Source organism: Triturus cristatus, chromosome 7 (genome assembly GCF_964204655.1).
Source record: "Triturus cristatus chromosome 7, aTriCri1.1, whole genome shotgun sequence".
NCBI lineage: Eukaryota > Metazoa > Chordata > Amphibia > Caudata > Salamandridae > Triturus > Triturus cristatus.
In genome coordinates, this window is record NC_140590.1 from 697708305 (window position 1) to 697718912 (window position 10608).

Consider the following 10608-nt stretch of genomic DNA (forward strand, 5'->3'; position numbering starts at 1 on the left):
TTTTCTCAGCACTGGTGTGAGGGTTTGGTACCAGGGCTACTTGGCTAGCCCAAGGGCTAACTGAGGGTTCAATAACACCCAGATCCAACATCTTTTGGGCTTCTGTCCTTATACAGTCCCTGACATGGTCAGGTTGCCTGTAGATCTTATTCTTCACAGGTAGACTGTCCCCAGTGTCCACTTCATGAGTGCACCAGGTGGTCTGACTTGGAGTCAGGGTAAACATATGTCTAAACTGGCTGAAAGGGTTTCTGCAGTCAGTTTGTTGCTGGGCAGTGAGGCTGCCTGCCAAGGCTACACCATCAACTGACCCATCATCTGGGTTGTGAGAAATCAGGTCAGGGAGTGGGTCACTCTCTTCCTCCTGTCCTTCATCAGTAGCCATGAGCAAGCCCATGTCTGCCCTGTCAACATATGGTTTAAGTCTGTTGACATGAAGTACCCTGTTGGGACTCCTAGGGGTTCCAAGGTCTACCAAGTAGTTAACCTCCCCTTTCTGTTCAACTATGGTATGGGGGGCATTCCATTTGTCCTGGAGGGCAGCTGGGGCCACAGGCTCCAACACCCACACTTTCTGTCCTGGCTGGTAAACAGTCAGTACAGCCTTTTGGTCAAGCCAGGCTTTTTGCAGTTCCTGGCTAGCCTCAAGGTTTTTATTTGCCTTTTTCATGTACTCAGCCATCCTGGAGCGGAGACCAAGTACATAGTCCACTACGTCTTGCTTTGGGGGTTTGAGAGGTAACTCCCATCCTTCGTTCACCAAATACAATGGACCCCTGACAGGGTGGCCAAACAAAAGTTCAAATGGGCTGTAGCCAACCCCCTTCTGAGGCACCTCCCTGTATGCAAATAAAAGGCAGGGCAAGAGCAGGTCCCATTTTTGCCTAAGTTTCTCTGGGAGTCCCTTGATCGTGCCCTTTAAGGTTTTGTTGAATCTCTCAACTAAACCATTGCATTGTGGGTGCTAGGGTGTGGTGAACTTGTAGTTCACTCCACACTCCTTCCACATAGCAGTCAAGTAACTAGACATGAAGTTTGCACCCCTGTCAGATAGTACCTCCTTAGGAAAGCCTACTCTTGAGAACACACTCAAGAGAGCTCTTGCCACTACGGGTGCTGTAGTGGTCCTTAAGGGAATTGCCTCTGGGTACCTGGTGGCATGATCCACCACCACCAGTATAAATCAGTGCCCAGGTGCTGTTTGAGGATCCATGGGACCAACAATGTCAATCCCAACCCTCTCAAAGGGAACCCCCACCACAGGTAGTGATATCAGGGGGGCCTTTGTAGTGCCACCTGCTTTGCCACTGGCTTGGAAGGTTACACAGGAGCGACAAAACTCCTTTGTGTCTTCAGACATGTGGGGCCAGTGAAAGTGAGGGACAATTCTGTCCCAAGTCTTGTTGTGGCCCAGGTGTCCTGCTAGGGGAATATCATGGGCTAGTGTCAATAGGAAGCCCCTAAACTTCAGAGGTATAACCAACCTCCTGGATGCACCAGGCTTGGGGTCTCTACTCTCTGAGTAAAGGAGTCCATCATCCCAATAAACTTTGTGGGTGCCACTAGCATTCCCAGCAGTCTCATCAGCAGCTTGCTTTCTGAGGGGTTCAAGAGAGGGGCAGGTTTTCTGCTCCTGGCTCAGATCAGACCTGGAAGGGCCCCCTGTCCCCAAGAACTCAACCTGGTCAGGTTCAAGCTCATCTGGGACAGTTCCTTCTTCAGACTCAAGATCATCTCCCTGAGGAGACTGATCAGCATTCTGAGCCAGGTGGGAAGGCTCTGCCTTAATCCTACTGCTCCTTCTCTTGTGAGGCGCCTGGTCCATTATTCCAGAATCCAGGGCCTGTCCAGTTTTAGACATTTTAGCCTGTGACCTAGTCACAGCAAAGACATGTGCAGGGATCTCTAACATTTCGGCATGTGTCCTGAGCTTCACTTCAGCCCGAGCTGAAGTCTCTAGATCATTGCCAAGCAAGCACTGTACTGGTAGGTCTGCACTTACCACAACCTTCTTAAGGCCAGTTACCCCTCACCAGGAGAAGTTAACAACTGCCAGAGAATGGTCTGTTCTGACATTGCTAGCATTGGTCACTTGGTACATTTCACCAAGTATAATCTGCCCAGGAGCCACAAGATCTTTTGTCACCATTGTGTCCCTGAATGCCCAAAGCTTCTACTCCATTTATTAAAGGCTGCTGTCGGTATTTGCCCAAGTTACTGGGACTCAAAAAGGGGGATATATCAGTGCCCCCATCACTGACAAGCACAGCCTGAGTTGGTACTCTGACTAGGCCAGAGTCCATCTCAGAACCCAGGGTCAACCCTACTACACCCTTATTCTGTGTATTCCCACCACCAATTGTAACTGCACTAGGGGGAGCAGATGCCTTAGGGGCATTGGTGGTGGCTGGAGTATTTTCTTTGGCCTTGGTGCAGTCACTGGTCCAGTGAGGTTTCTGCTTACAGATTTTGCACCAAGGTTTCTTTTGGCCTTTCCCTTTGTTAGCCTGTGAATCCCCATCAGAAGATTTGTGGGGCCCTTGAGAAGACTTCTGGTCTTTACCCTTATCCCCACCCTTGTCAGAGTTCTTAGAATCCTGCTTCCTTGGGTCACCACCTTGGTTCTGTACCTTCTGCCTCACCCTGATTCTGACCCATTTGTCTGCCTTATTTCCCAATTCTTGGGGAGAGGTCAGATCAGAGTCTACCAGGTACTGGTGCAACAGCTGATTTTGACAGTTATTAAGAATCTGCTCCCTCATTATCAGATTGTACAATCCTTTGAAGTCACACACTTTACTGCCCAATAACCAACCTTCCAGAACCTTAGCAGCACAGTCAACAAAGTCAACCGAGTCTTGAGTTTGTGCTTTTTGGGTGTCTCTGAACTTCAACCTGTACTGTTCAGTGGTTAGGTCAAACCCATCAATCAGAGGACTCTTCAAGATCTTGTAATCATCAGCATCCTCTTCTCTTACAGTGAGGAGCTTATCTCTACCTTTGTCTGCAAAGGAGAGCCATAAGATTGCTGCCCACTGACCTTGAGGGACCTTTTGTACTTTACAGGCCCTCTCCAAGGCAGTTATCCATTTGTGGATGTCATCCCCACTCTGGTAGGGAGGGGCAATCTTACTTAGGTTTCTGTGGTCATAGGACCTCTCCCTATCTCTAGGGAAATTGCTGCCACCAAGGGACTCTAGTCCCTCCTTTTTACTAGCTCTGTAGAGCTCTAAGGCTTCCCTATCTAAGGCCATCTGCTGCTTTCTGAGGTTGAACTTGTCTTCCTCAAACTTCAGCAGTCTCTCTCTCCTCTCCTGTGAGGTTTCCCTCCATCTGTGAGAAGAGACAGAGGTCCCTATAGAGGAGTTAGACTGGATAGATCCCCTTGACAGAGATCTAGCCCTTCTAGCCCTGTTTTCAGGTCTACCTGGAGGAATAAAGGAAGGAGCATTATTGTCATCCTCCTCATCCTCATCCAGGAGATCTGGGTTCACCAGAGTCTGGTCATTGTCACCAGTCTGGTCAGTATTAGAGGTAGCGTCAGGGGAGTTCCCACCCTCACCTGCTGCCCCACCCACACTGTCTACCCCATCAGGCCCACTAGGCCCTGTGATATCATACAGCTTAAGTATCTTTATGAGATGCTGGGTGGATGGACTTTTGCCTGTCTTCAGCTTCCTAATGGAACATAAGGCCCTAAGCTGAGCAAAGGAGAGATCCTCATATTTATAGGGAAGGATTTCACTGGTTCCTGGTAGGGACCCACTGGTTCCTGTCTGGTTAGACATTACTAATGTGGTGTGGTGTATTGCACTACCTACCCTAGTATGGCCTACTAAACTCTCTTGAGTTGTAGAAAAGGTGTGATATCCCTTAACACACAACTCTAAGTTCAGTAGAACTTACTGTAGCTAAACTTGATATTATATGTACCTCAGGAACCTTTAGTGGTTTTCAGTTGATCAATTCAATTGAGATTATCTGGTAAAACAGTAGCAAGCTGGAATCCCACACGCTGCACACCAATGTGAGAAGGTGGCCTGATAATGATATATGCTGTCCACTAGTTCTAGTGGGCACCCTGTATCAGTCCAAACAACCCCTTATGGTGAATGGTTAAAGACAACCTTTATTGAAACCTATCCTAGTGGTAGCTATGGAGAGCAGCCTTCAGGCTAAGACTTGAAGGAATGTAAAGCAGCTTGTTTTACCAGTCTATAATTTCTTGAATGATCAAATGAAAGGACAACCACACCAGTTATAAATTCAAAATATATGTATTTAAGATAAAACACACCCCTCTAGTCTCTTTATGAGACTGGAGTTCGAAGTACTTAGTTTGCAAGTGAGCAATCATCAGTAATAGCACAAATACACGTTTGGGCCCTAGGGGCGAACCAAACCATATACCAAAAAAGTGGTATAAGAACCACGACTGAACTAGACACAAGGCCTAGAGCCTGTAGAATCGCTGGGACCCCAAGGAACCACCCAAGATAGTGACACAGGGGACCCACGGGGACTGGTTCCCGTTATCTTCTTTGGGTAATGTCGCAGTTGGAAATTTAAAGATAAGGGACCCTTAGAATCGAGTCAGGATCAAACCCTTTTGGACTTAAGAAGTTCTAGGGCAAGCACCCACGGGAGCACCGGAGTACCCAGGGAAGCCGGGTGCATAGCTGTCTTTTGGTGTCGGGTCGCGTCGTCGATTTCAATGGAAGCCTGCAAAGAACTGCTGCTGCCGTGAAGAGGAGAAGTGTCCGAAGAGATCCAAGCCTGGATCTAGGATGAAAGGAACCTGAAAGCAGAGGGGACAGAGTCTGAGTCACTAGCCAGTGACCGAGGGCAGGATGGACCAATGCCCAGAGATGTCGGGTGCTTCAGGTGAGTTGATGGGTGTCTTGACTCTTCAGCCACGAGGTCTAGGAGGTGTCGACAAAGTCCATGAGCTGGATTCGAGCTGTCCCACGAAGTCTGTCAAGTGCTGCGGTGTCTGCGACCAGAATGGACCCAACAAGCCTTGGCAACGGCAAGTCACAGGAATTCAGAGAAAGGACTGCGGTGCAGACCAGCAAGGTCTGAGGGACTCACCCAATGAGGGTAAGTCAGGGCATGTCTGGAGCAACTAGAAAAGCCCAAGTAGAAGAGGAGTAGCCTTCGTGGGGACCTACTAGCCAACAGGCTAGCGATCGCGAAGGAGCCTCGAGCGGTCGCACTTGAAACTGGCCCACGATTATATCTTTAATGACAGTCAATGGAGCAAGAATCTGGCATTTTATGTCAGATTCATTGATGACATCTTTCTCATTTGGAAAAGTACACAACCATCATTAGAAACGTGTATCAATCAACTGAACACAAAAAATGCTCGTATCAAATTCACACATAACATCAGTGACAAGTCCTTACCATTTTTGGATGTACTGATCACTAAAAATAGCAACTCTTTTGTGACCACAGTTTATTCCAAACCTACAGAGAGAAACAACCTATTGTTGTACACTAGTTTTCATTCACCTTCATTGCTTCGCCACTTGCCTTATTCTCAGGCATTACGCACTAAAAGAATTACATCGGACCCCCAACAGTTAGCAAAGGCCTTATCAGAGCAGTGTGCTAAAGTCAAAGAACGTTGTTATCCGGATCACGTGTTAAATCAAGCAATGGTTAAAACCTATCAAAAAGATCGCTCCAAATTGCTTTCTCCTAAGTCATTCATCAAACAAAACCGTCAAGTTTTCGTGTCTAAATTTTCAACTAATTTGGTTAACATTAGGAAAATCATAAAATCTAGGTGGGAACTTTTACAACAAGAACCCGATTTCAATGGTTTATTTACCCAGGAACCTCTCTTTGCATATACACGTAGCAAAAATATCTTGGATTTACTTAAACAAACTCATGCCGTCAATCCAAAACCATTTATCGGAATGCGTAAATGTCTCAATTGTGTCAACTGTCATAATGTGATAACTGGCAATACTATTAACCATCCCCATTCAGGCAAATCCATTGCACTTAGATACAATGGAGATTGCAATAGCATCAATGTTATCTACACCATTAAATGTCCATGTGGATTATTGTATGTACGTAAAACATCACGTAAATTAAAAATTAGAATTTCAGAGCACAAAAGCTCTATCCGTACCAAAAGCCTCAAGTCACATCTAGTGACACACTGGCTACAACATCAACACACTAACGCTCAGTTAAAATTCATGATTCTTGAAGTCATCACAGCATAATCCGGTACAGACATTGCTAAGTTGTTAGCTCAAATAGAAGTTTGGGGGACCAAATATCTTCATACGTTGGTACCTGCTGAGCTTAATAATAAACTTGAGATGCAATGTTTTCTATAATATGTTTAGATTGTAAGTACGTCTTTCTCCAAACAATTATCGTCCTTGTCGTTATTGTTTTATGTTTTTTGTTTGCTTGTAGATTACATCTGGTATCTTGCACACCACCTATTTTTATGTTTAGCTTTTTAGCACCACCTGTTTTTATCCACACCATTTATTTTGCATTGTTTCACCCATATTCCTTTTTCATTTATCTCTTTACATAATCACATTTTATTCCTCAACAATCCTCCTTCATCACTGGTGCAGCATTTTCACACAATTTTCCTTGTTCAGCATTAATATCATGATTGCGTGATACATATCAGTAATTTGTTACACATCATGTTGTTCTTTGTGGCTTACCGGGTTGGTTCAGCAGCCAATGACGTGGTTTACGTTTCAGTTGTTCATGGTCTTCCATTACATACACACGTTCTCGTGTGTTTCACTTATTTAACAGTGTTGGTCTTTAACTATAATCACACGACTCCACGTGATGCTTTCATTCATTTAGCAGCTGTGTTTTATGATGTCACTTTTTTGTTCTTGCAACATCCTGTGTTCGAGTACAGTTTAATTTTTTGTAGTATCAACCTTTATTAGCATTCAAGCTCGAGTTTCATCAGCTAGTGTAGCGCCACTTATTCCAACTTAAGATGGCGTCCCATTTTAGTCTAGTAGTAGTCCTGCGTTTCTGTCGACTATTAGTCTCGTAGTTTCGCGCGTTAGACGTTTCTCACTTGTGCTAAAAGTTGCCCGCAGTATCGCAGCGTTTTTCTATACATTCATTGCCGAGACTATTTCCTGATTCTTCATTGTTACAAGCGAGTGCTTAGGTAAGCAGTTAGCGATTTTACAGTTGCTGATTAGTCTTTCAGTATCGTGGGAATGGGCTTATGTCGTTGTTTTACTGAATTAGAACATTGTGATTACTTTGTAGGTTTCCGTGCTTGGCAGTCACTTCAGAGCGCACGCTTGGTATTACCAGTTCGAACACCGCATTTCTGGGTTGATCGTTGATTATTAACGTCTCAACATCACTTACCGGTACTTTTTTCAAGTGATACTTTTGTTATTTCTTTCTTTTTTCTGCCCATTGGTTTATTCTTGGTTTTAGTTATGGACGTTTCCTTTTGTACCACCAGGCTAGCAAGAGTTACCACAAATTCAGCTGTGCAATAGGAAGGTTTCGTGTATGTCGTTCATAGTGAGTACATCACGCTCAATCTTTGGGCTATGTTATTCCAGAATTAGGAATCAATGTTCACCGTTGGGCTCTTCTTATGTTTCTCAGAACGAGAGTCAACTAGATATTTTCCGTTCAGCAACAGAACAGCAGACTTGTTTGATTACACGTAAGTGCTGCTCAGCCAGCACTTCTAACAGGATCGCATATTTCCTTTTCCTTTTTTTCGGTGATGGGTCAACTAGTCTTTCTTTTGCTATGTTTCCCAAAAATGCATTACTGTCGTTCACAATTTTTGAGCACTCCTTCTCTTTCTTTTTCACATGAGAACATAACTGTTTGGATTTTGAACACGTACAAGTGTGCCCATACCACTCTGGACACAAATGCTGCATCTGTTTTTTCATGTGGTATTTCAGTGTTATATGTTGCACAAATATGTATTTTTGTTCTCTTTATCTTTCATACAGTGGCCCCTGAAGAAGGGATATTGGTTATCCCGAAATGCATTGGGCATCAATCAAAACAGCGTCGACATTTTCAGTGAATTATGTTTATTGCTGATGTCTTTGTTTCATTACATGAAAATTCATGAATATGTTCCGTCTTTTATCAGATGTATATAAGCACAATCTCCATGTGCAATATTTTTTGTCAATATCTGTTAACTTCATAATTGAATGACTATAAATTCAGTTTATGTGTATCAGTACAGACAATAGTGTCTTTTTGTGCCAGAAGCGTGTTTATTAGTTAGAATTTTCACTTAATGCAGTGCATCCGGTATACAGGTGTGAGCTCACCTGCTTTCCTTTTTTTGTTGTCATTTAGGTTGGCTACCTATTCTGCACGCTAATAATTTTCGGGTACATTGTATTGAATGTTGTTTTCAATTTTTTAATTTAGGCTTCTCAGATTAAGATTGAGTGCGCTGACTATTTCAACTTCTTACTGTATCTCAGAGCAGCCATAAGGAAGTATTTCTGAAAGCTGCAGAGCGGCTCAGCTCATGCTTAGGCACCCTCTCACATAAAACCAAACACTCTGCCTTCAGGATTGTCAAGGCCTGCCATAGGAGTGGCTTATAGGTTTATATGTGTCTGCATATATATGTGGATATAGGTAGGCTATACCACTGTAAGGGGTGCAAGCACACCCTTACCCAGGCTGCAGTAGCAGACCTGTGGTGCCATTTTGGAGTGCTTCCCAGGGGTGGCATAATACATGCTTCAGCCCCTGGTAGGCCTCTGAGGTACCTATGACCTAGGTACATAGTATACCATATACTAGGGGCTTATAAGGCACTCCAGAATCCAATTAGATATGTACCTAATGTACATGCAAACCATTTTAGAGAGGAAGCAGCTAGGCTGTGGGCCTGATTAGCAGGGCCACAGCCAGACTAAGATCGAAAAACAGTGAAACACCAGCAAAAAGTGTGGGTTCCCATGTGAAGCAGATCCTACTCTCCTACAACATCTGTCCTCAGTAGTCACTGTGGTGTGTGCTTGGTATGTGACATTCGTACTGATGTACTGTGACAGAGCCCATAGATTTGTCACAGCACAACATGGACCTTGTGTGTAGACATGTAGAGCTGAGATGTCAGATGATGGGCATGTATCTGACATATGGGCCCATACACATCAGGTATTTGTGTCCTGTTATGATGTTTCATTTGCTATTTAGCGTGGACACTGGCACATAGATAGGGGAACTGACAACCTTTCTTTGCTCATCTATGTACTGCAGGAGACCAGCTGTCCACAGACCGTTCCATGACCTTGCAACCATGCTTGAACGTGACTACATTCGACCGTACCGCTTCTCTTGGCCACTGATCGATGATTTGGCAGAGCAGTTGGCCCCACACTTGCAACCTGGCCGGCCATACCCTACAGCGCTGACCCCCAAGGTGAAGGTGATGGCAACCCTACACTTCTTTGCCACTGGTACCTTCCAATACACTGTGGCTTCTGCTGGTGGGATGTCACAGACAATGTTCAGCCGTGTGCTTCGAGATGTGTTGGAGGCGATGTTGCATTTCCCCAACCACTACATCCATTTCCCAACATCACAACAACTCACTGACATCAAGAGTGACTTCTATGTACTGGGAAGGATGCCACATGTCATTGGCTCCATTGATGGGACACATGTGGCTTTGGTTCCAACACAGGCACATGAGCAGACATACCGAAACAGGAAACATTTCCACTCAATCAATGCTCTGGTGGTATGTCTGGCAGACATGGCCATTTCACATGAGTGTGCACGTTTCCCAGGTTCAGCGCACAACTCTTACATCATGAGGAGTAGTCGCATCCCGACGATGATGTCACAGATGCAGTACCAGCGTGCCTGGCTTGTCGGTGTGTACTGACTGTTTACCGTTGTGTGTGTTTGGTAAAGTTGTTTTCCACCCTCTTTTCAGACTCATCTAATGTGCAATTGTCTGTATATAGGTGACTCCGGATACCCCAACATGCTGTGGTTGCTGGCACCTCTCAGGAACCCTGTGATACCGGCGGAGATGCGCTACAATGAGGCACATGGTTGGACCAGGAGAGTGATCGAGCAGACATTTGGTCTCCTGAAAAGCAGATTCCGCTGCCGGGACAAGACAGGAGGGGCCCTCACATATGCACCTGCTAAGGTGTGCAAAATCTTCATAGTGTGCTGCATACTACACAACCTGGCACTGAGGAAGAAGTTGCCTTTCATCCAAGATGACGATGACCAATATCCACCAGCCATGGAGGATCTTGCCCTAGGGCAGGATGCCAGTGATGGTGAGGGTGAGGGTGATGTTCGGTCCCAGCTGATCCACAACTTCTTCACATGAATGTCGGTATACAGTGATGTGTTGTCAAAGTATTGTGTTTGCCTTATATCTGTTGGTGGTGCACTGGTGCTGCTTGAGTGTGGTTGTGTGCTACTTGACAGGATGCTTGCAGTGATGTGTCCTTTCAGGTAGTCTGTACTCCCAAACAGTGTTTACCTGATTACTAGGATGTGTTTACGTAGCTCGGGATTTGTTTTGGGCATGTATATTGTAGTTGTATGCTGTAA